Genomic DNA, 9,294 nt, shown 5'->3' with positions numbered 1-9,294 from the left:
TGATTGATTGTTTCAGGGGGCTGTTCTGCAGAGCCTTTAGAAGAGCTGCCTGCTTCTTGATCCTATGCTGTTACTACAGCTCAGGCACCTGACAAATTCCCTTGCCGAGGGAGAATGGCCATTGTTCAGGGAAGGAATTCCCTTCAAGTGTCCTTGAAAGGGCTTTTCTTTTTGGAAAGAGCACCTTGTAAGCCTTCACAGTTTTATGTCTCCTTGGATACTAATTGGTGTGTAAGCCCGATAGGTTTACAAAAGTTAGCTAAAATTTCAAGTTGCTTTTGACATGTTCAAGTACCCAAATGGATACACATCTCTAGCTGATTTTCTCTTTATATGATTTAGGCTTTGTCTGTATAATCCCAGTTTTATAATGTTGAGCAGAGGTTGAATATAGCCATTTTTGAAATGGACGTTAATCAAATGTTAAAAGAGTTCAGTCACTAGGAAATAACAGGCCATTTGTTTTGTTTTGTTTTGTTTTTTGAACTGGAGAAAGAGTGAACACAGTTCACCACCACCATAAATTATGCAATCAAGTTTCCCACATTTGGTGAAATCTCAGGGGGTCAGCACATCTGGAATGGAATAGATGAGCCTTGGCGCTGGGAGAACCACCTTCATGATCATGGCACTACCCCTGACATATAAGAATTCATCATTTTTATTTAAGGGTTTCTCTTTAGGGGACAGAAAACAGTTTAAACTTACAAAAGACAAAAACAGGGTTTTTACCTACTCACTACATTGATTATCACTCCTGTGTACCTATGTGGGCATAGGCCTTTTGGGGATAATGTAAAGAAATTGTACAATTGCTCAAAATAGTGACACTACCTGTGGTGATCTCAGACTCAACTAGAATTAGAACTCAGGAACTAAAATTAGTTCCCAGAAATCTTCCACCACACATCAAAGAGTCACAGCACACGCACAAACACAAACTCACACTTCAGTTGTGAAAACCAACTCATTTCAAAATATAACCTCCATATCTATTTGAATTTTGGTTGAAACAACTTATTTTATTGTTAACTCTCTCCTGCTGAATAGCTTCCCTTCAAGCCTGTCCATCCTTCTCCAAGATGCTGATGGCTTTAATGATTTAGGTTGGTATGCTTGGCTAGATATGTACATGCATAGGAAAAGTTTGTAGAATTACCCATATACTTTTTCTCTCATCTCAATCTAGAAATACAAAGATTTCTTTGGAAGGACAATTCCCAGAATTACTCAGGAGTATGGAGAAATGTTAGAAATTGCATTAATTTTATAACCACCAGTTAAAGCAACGTTCATAGGTTTCCATAGATTGACAATATTACTAAAAAGCTCAAGTCATAGCATACTCTTCTAAAAAGTAAGAGTCCAAAAATAGGTTAACATTCATTTCATAAAAATAATGAAAAGCAAAATAAAAAATAGATTTTTTAAAAGTAAGAAATAGAAGACTAATAGGTTTATACTAAAAAAAAGCTTCTTATGAGGAAAATAATTTTCTAATAATGTGACTGTCTACTTAAGTTGGACAAGTCTTATTTATTTATTTTTATTATTATTATTTTTTTGAGACGGGGTCTCACTCTGTTGCCCAGGCTGTAGTGCAGTGGAGTGATCTCAGCTCACTGCATCCTCCGCCTCCTGGGTTTAAGCAATTCTCTGCCTCAGCCTCCCGAGTAGCTGGGATTACAGGTGCCCACCACCGCGCCTGGCTAATTTTTTGGTATTTTTTAGTAGAGACGGGGTTTTACCACCTTGGCCAGGCTGGTCTTGAACTCCTGACCTCATGATCCACCCGCCTCAGCCTCCCAAAGTGCTGGGATTACAGATGTGAGCCACCGCGCCCGGCTCGAGTCTTTTTTATTAGTGGTGCTATGTATGTGGCTTAATAGTTATGTCTATTCATTTGGGAAAATTCACTCATAACTAACAGACATTAAAAAAGTTTGAAAGCTTTTGAAGCTGTGAACCTTCTTTACTGGATCTTCTTGATGGTATACTATAAAACACATCAGAGTGGTCACATGTGAACTTATCAAGTGGAAACGTGAAGATTAGGGTAATAGTCCATTTGCTGTTCATGTTACACTTGATGGAAAAATCTTCAAATGACAAGAACAACAGCAATGTCTTGATTCCTTATCAAGAAATCACAATTCAAATCCTTACGAATATATTCACAATGCTGCTTGGAAAAAGAAAGAGAAAAACACCTATAGCCCTCAATATTGAAGACTTGTCACAGAGTTTTGGCCAGGTTTTTAAGGTAGAGAATATTTGAATTTTGGCCCCTCTGATTATGGTTCAGTTATATATTTTAAAAATATAGCACATAATGATAGGGATTTTAAGTATATATTGGGGTTGGAGCAGGTCCTCTATATAATTAATGTAATTAATGAATAAGCCTAACTAAAGACTGGAAAAGGACTGACAAAAATGCAGGAAGATAATAGTTACACATTGCTTAATGAAATCAAGTTATTGGAGCTCTAAGATGAGCCTTAACAGGATTTACGCATTTCAAGTCTTATTGGGAAACACTCTTAGAATCCATGTTTGCTAACATCAGTAATTTATGAAATAATGATTATACAGTTTTAAAATGTCTATTTCTAGAATGTAATTTTCAAATTGTTTTTCATAAATCAGAATTATTTTCTTTACTTGTTTTTACATAGTAAGCTATGTATCCCCAAATGCCTAAAAATAAAGCATCTGACTCCCACTTCAGAAGTAGATTGTGATTTTAAAAATCATGTTTTAGGAGGGAGCTTCCAAGATCAGAAGTTTATTTTCTCCTGAATTCTTTGACTTCAATTAAAGGTTAACTGCCACCAGGTGGACAGTGGTAGTTTCACAACAGCTAGGATAGCCGTATGTCTCAGCTTGCCTACAATAGATCTAAATTATGCCTGCTGGTCCACCTTAACTAGTAATAGCACCTACTTTTCACTCTTGAAAGCTTCCAAGTTTGGACAATTAATTTTTTGGTCACTCTATTAACTTCATGGTCAGAGGGCATTGCCAACTCTGGATGAATGAGTTCTTGTTTTTGCTAAAATGGTAACTGAAAGAAATACCATAACAATCGTCTTAGTCTGCTTGGGCTGCTATAACAAAATACTGTAGATTTGATGGCTTATAAATAAAGTAAATTTATTTCTCACAGTTCTGAAGGCTGGGAAGCCCAAGATCAAGGATCTGGAAGATTGGGTGTGTGGAGATGGCCTGCTTTCTGGCTCCTAGATGACATCTTCTAGCTCTGTCCTCACATGGATGGAAGACCAGGGCTATGGTCTCTTCAGCCCCTATTAAAGCGCTAATCGCATTCATAAGAGCGCCACACAACACATGAATTTTGGGGGAGACACATACATTCAGACCATAGCAGCACTCCTGGTTACATTTTCTTTCACATATAGCATTTTTTTCCTCTGACTTAATAATTGTTATTTTTTGTCTATTAAAAAAAAATCTATGCCTAAGTTTTTCATCATCTCCAACATTTTTAAACCAGTTTAGTAATCTGCAGGTTACAAGTTTTTCTGGAGTCTTTCATCTTGTAGTCTAGTCTGGACTTGTTGCACTTTAGCTCTGCTGAGTAACTGCTGATATAGTTTGGATATTTGTCCCTGCCCAAATCTCATGTTGAATTGTAATTCCCAATGTCGAAGGTAAGGCCTGGTGGGAGGTGTTTGGGTCATGAGGGCTAATCCTTCATGTATTGGTGCTGCTCTCACCATAGTGAGTGAGTTCTCATGAGAGACGGTTGTTTAAAAGTGTGTAGCACCTCCCCCAAACAACTCTCCCTCTCTCTTGCTTTGGCTTCTGCTATGTGAAACGCCTGCTCCCCTTTCGCCTTCTGCCATGATTGGAAGCTTCCCGAGGCCTCCCCAGAAACAGATGCTGCTATGCTTCCTATATAGTCTGCAGAACCATGAGCCAATTAAACTTCTTTATGAATTACCCAGTCTCAGGTATTTCTTTATAGCAATGCAAAAATGGACTAACACAGACATCCTGGAATTTCAATTGGTCATCATTAATGGAATTCCCTTTTTCTCTTTATCTCTCCTTCTCTTTCTATCAATTGCTTTTTATATACTACTTTATTGTTTTTTTCTAGTTTAGGTAGAGTATGTTCTCCAGAAGCTTCCTAGGAAAGGCTATATGAGAGATAAAATACTTGAAGTTTTTAGTGTGTAAAAATATATCTCAATTGATAATTGGATTGCATATGGTATTTTAGATTGAAATCATTAGTCTCAGAATCTTGAGCATTGCCTTCTAGCTTCTAGTGATGTTATTGAGAAATCAGAAGCTATTGTAATTCTTTATTCTTTGCATGTTCATGTAACCTATCTATTTTTCTCTTTGGAAACTTTTCTTTGTCTCCAGTGTCCTAAATTTTATAATCATTTGCCTGGGTGTAGATTTTTTTTTTTTAACTTTCTTATGTTGTTGTACTAGACAATAGGTCCTTTCAATCAATGGATTGACAGCCTTCTATTCTAGGAAATATTTTTAGATTTTTCTTTGATGATTTCCTAATATTTATTCTATATTCTCTTTATTAGTTAAATTGAGCCATTACAGTAGTGAAATATACCTCACCCTCAGTGCAAATATCTTTCAGGGCCCTATTACAAATAATTTCAGAGAGTGAACAGTGCCTGACGTGTATTTAAAAAGTATATCAAAGTGTGTTGAATAAATGACAATTCTGATTACCTAATAGAAAGTATTAAAATGCAGTCTTTGCTTACAGTTAATATTTTCTTCATATGATTTTTCTTTTTACCATGGAACCATCTGTTTCAAAGGAGATGTGACTGGCATACTCCGATAATGTAATTTTATTCTCCCCTCACAAAGTCCCATTCCACCTTACAGCTATTTACTGGAAATTCTTCCTAACATTTAGATTTTCAGGGGTCACTTTTTCACTTCTTTGACTTTTAGGTACTACTGTATTCAGTGATGATCTCTCTAGTGGGCCATAACTTTCTGGAAGTCATCCAATTAGTGCCTCTGAAAACAGTCTTAAAGGCTCAGTTTGGATGGCACTCTAAGTGATTACTCTGTCACCTAGAGCTATCTGCCTAGAAAAGGTGAGCCATATCTAAGCAGGGCATGAAGGTGAGAGCAGCTATAATCCCCAAAAGGTTAGCTTATTTTTCAGGTTTCTTTTGCTTTAACCTAAAAAAGTTTAGTACCACCAAATAACATTTAAGAAATTCAGAAACTGGATGAATTGCAGTAGAGCTTGATGAAAGTTTCTGAGAGAATCTAAAAGCTAATTACTAAATTCCAGCTGCCTGATAAACTCTCAACATAAGTAGAATTGGCAACTTCCTGTCAAGAATTTTGTGAATGTGAGAACACTCCCCTTACAAACAAGTACCAGACTCTTCTACATCTACAGCAGGACAATTCTTACCACGAGAGTACTTTTGGCTTTAACATGGAAATTCTGAAATGAATAATTCAGGGGTGGCATTAACTGCCTATCCTCTTCTGTGGTAGGCTATTTATTTAGAAGCTCTACTTATTATTAAGCTCTACTTATTATTGGAGAAGCTCTACTCCATAACTTTCTGGGAGAACCAAAGGACCAATTCTCTTTAGCCACTAGTAACCACCCCCGCCCCGCCCTCCCCCCCAACTTTTAGATATACAAGATTCTCAGGTGATTTCTAAGAATCAGGGAAACAAAGAATACCTTTTACACGGCTCTGTACTCTCCAGAAATGACTAAAAAATACTAATCTACAGATTCTTGAATGCAGTGACACCTAAGTATGGTACACAAATTATATATAAAAATAAATCTACACTAGGACAAATGACAGTGAAACTGCAGAACATCAAAGGCAAAGAGATTTTATAAACAGTCACAGTTAAAATAATAGTTGACTTCTCAAGAGCTACAATGGAAGTCAGAAGACAGTAGGATCATAGTTTTCAAAGCACTGAATGGAAATAACTGCCAACCTAGAATTCCATATTCATTGAAATATGCCCATTTTCTGATGATTAGTTTGAAATAGTGACATTTTCAGATAACCAATAGACCCTCACTAAAGGAAATTCTAAAGGATGGAGTTTAGGCTAAAGGAAAGTGATCCAGGTACAATAATAATCATATAAGAAATTGTGAAGACTGTATTTTTAAGGTTCATTTCTATAGTTCACTACTGGAGAAGTTTCTCTGAACATGTGGAACACCAGGAAACATGAGGAAGAAGCACAGCATTCTCTCCTAAATGTGAAGCCAGCTGTTGGTGTTGCTTTGCTATAACTGCTATTTGCCATTGATGATTATTTTCCTCTTCTTCCCAGAGAGTAAGAGGGAGAGGATGCAGTCTGTGTGGTTCCCATTAAAAAGAAAGAAAAAGAAAGGAAGGAAAGAAGGAAAGGAGGGAAGGAAGGAAGAAAGAAAAAATTTGTGGATAGAATAACAAAGCGATAACAAAGAAAGAGAAATAAAAAAAAGAATTGCTCTTCTTTGTGAAAATGTGATGCTCTCTGAGTTAAAACGTTATCTCTAAAGTCTCTGTAAAATGCAAACATGCTATAAAAAAGGGATGACGTATGATGTCATTAACATTTTCTGATATAGTGTGTATTCTAATATAGAAAGTGTGTTCTCGGCCAGGCGCGGTGGCTCACTCCTGTAATCCCAGCACATTGGGAGGCCGAGGCAGGTGGATCACCCGAGGTCAGGAGTTCGAGACCAACCTGGCCAACTTGGCAAAACCCTGTCTCTACTAAAAATACAAAAAATTAGCTGGGCATGGTGGCGGGCACCTGTAGTCCCAGCTACTTGGGAGCCTGAGGCAGGAGAATAGCTTGAACCGGGGAGGCAGAGGTTGCAGTGAGCCAAGATCCCGCCAGTGCACTCCAGCATGGGCAACAAGAGTTAAACTCCGTCTCAAACGAACAAATAGAAAACGTGTTCTCTGTAAGATTACTGCTCCAAGTGCCTTGAAAATAAGGTTCAAATAAGTGTGGGAAATGTGGTGTTAAACAAAGGGAAACCAGATTCTTAACTGTTGGACTTCGTAGTACCTTTAAGTATGCTAATGTACATTTTGAGTTTCCAAGAGAGTGATAGAGTATATATTTCCCAATTTTATTTAACCGCAGATTTTATTTTTCTCAGAACAATTTAATAGATTGGCATTCCTATAGATCACATTTAAAGCCCCTCTGTCCCTAGCATGGTCCCTGAGATTCTTCATCAAATTAGATGATATTCCTGGAACATGGAGGCATGGGATGGGTAAATCCTTACAGAAACATGAGAAAACAACAAGATTAAGAGTATAAAGTGGCTCATGGGATGGAAGATCCAGATCGGGGAGCTCCCTTGTGAGAATGAGAATTGCAAAAGCACAAGGGGTAAAATGGCAAACGGAAACATCATGTGCCCTTGTGCTGATGCTTCCATTGCTCAACTACATGGGTCATCCATGAGTATTTGCAATCTTTTGGCAGTATAAATGAAAATAGTTTAGATGGGAAATAAACAGAGGCCTCAAAAACATGCAACTGGGGCTATTTCTGATTTATCTGATTTGGAAGCAGTGTCCACTGACCATTTTTAGAATCATATCTGAAATTTCATCTCAATGGTAACTTTTTGCCTTATTAGTAGATACAAAATAACAAAATCGGGTGGGTTTCCATTATACAAGATTGATATGACTTTATATACCATGACCAAATATTTGCTACATAAAATAATCTTCATCAGGCTGGGCACAGTGGCTCATGCCTGTAATCCTAGCACTTTGGGAGGCTGAGGCGGGCGGATCTTCTGAGGTCAGGAGTTCGAGACCAGCCTGACCAAGATGGAGAAACCCTGTCTCTACTAAATACAAAAAAGTTAACCGGGCATGGTGGTGCATGCCTGCAGTCCCAGCTACTTGAGAGGCTGAGGCAGGAGAATCACTTGAACTCGGGAGATGGAGGCTGCAGTGAGCCGAGATTGCACCGTTGCACTCCAGCCTGGGCAACAAGAGCAAAACTCCATCTCAAAATAAATAAATAATAATAATCTTCATTAGATACCTATAGATTATTTCTCACTCATCAGCAACATTCATGTCTATGTTAGCACTGAAAGCAGTGATATATTCCCAAGCAATAAGTATTTATCCAAGTAAGTTTAGAATTAAAAAATTAAATTAATAGATTAGTACCAAAATTATGAAATCTCATTAAAACAAATTTTAAAAAGTATTTTTATGGAAGGGAATAAGAATTTTACATACAACTCAATGTAAATACATCTAGTGTATTTTTAATTTTTTAATTCATATATTTTCTAATGACTCATATACAGAATATATACATCATTTTCACAAAACACTAAGGAAAAGGCAATCCAATTAATGGTTAGAATGTTTAATAGATATTTCATAAAAGAGAATATTCAAATAACATAGATGTCTCTAATGAATTAACTTTAAAAGTTTGACCTCTTTGATCATTCTTTCCTTTTAATTTTTAATTTTCAAATTTAATTTTTTTTAAGAAGACCTAGCATGAGATTTACCCTTTTATCAGATTTTAAACTATATAATACAGTATGGTCATCTGTAGTCACAATGTTTTACAGTGGCTCTCTAGAACTTATTCATTTTACATAATACATTTTATACCCATCAGCACCTCCCTTTTTCCCTCTCTTCCTAGCCCCTGGAAACCACAATTCTATTCTTCGTTTCCATTAGTTTGACTAATTTTGATATCTCATGTAAATGAAATCATGCAGTATTTTCCCTTCTGTGACTGGTTTATCTTGCTTAGCATAGTGTTTTCCAGGTTCATTCATATTGTCACATATGGTAGAATTTCTTTCTTTTTTAAGGCTGAATAATATTCCATTGTATATATACATACAAAATTCCATTCATTTGTAAATGGGCATTTAGGTTTTCATTTATTTTGGCTTTTGCAAATAGTGCTGCAATGAATATTGGAGTGCTAATATCTCTTTAAGATTCTGATTCAAATTTTTTGGATAAATACCCAGAAGTGGGGTTGCTGGATCATATGGTAATTCTATTTCTAATTTTTTGAGGAATCTCCATATTGATTTTCACAATGGCTGCACCATTTTGTATTCCTGCCAACAGTACATAAGGGTTCCAATTTCTCCACACCCAGCCAACACTTACTGCCCTTAAAAAAAAAAATACAAATTGAGTATCCCTAATCCAAATATCTGAAATCTGAAATGCTCCAAAATCTGAATCTTTTTGAGCACTGACATGATACCACGAA

At 36.6% G+C, this 9,294-nt stretch overlaps 2 non-coding genes across 2 annotated transcripts; one reads left to right on the top strand and one right to left on the bottom strand.

Moving 5' to 3' along the window:
* Positions 1-486: 486 nt before the first annotated feature.
* On the bottom strand, positions 487-652 carry LOC112207250 (U1 spliceosomal RNA). The gene has a single exon (XR_002941697.1). It is a non-coding gene; the product is annotated as a U1 spliceosomal RNA (small nuclear RNA).
* Positions 653-6,159: 5,507 nt separating this feature from the next.
* On the top strand, positions 6,160-6,375 carry LOC112207264 (small nucleolar RNA U3). Its single transcript, XR_002941704.1, has one exon. It is a non-coding gene; the product is annotated as a small nucleolar RNA U3 (small nucleolar RNA).
* The last annotated feature ends 2,919 nt before the right edge of the window (positions 6,376-9,294 follow it).

The sequence above is a fragment of the Pan troglodytes genome, chromosome X (assembly GCF_028858775.2).
Source record: "Pan troglodytes isolate AG18354 chromosome X, NHGRI_mPanTro3-v2.0_pri, whole genome shotgun sequence".
Lineage (NCBI taxonomy): Eukaryota > Metazoa > Chordata > Mammalia > Primates > Hominidae > Pan > Pan troglodytes.
Note: the sequence above shows the minus strand (reverse complement) of the source record. Positions and strands in the feature narration are given on the sequence as shown.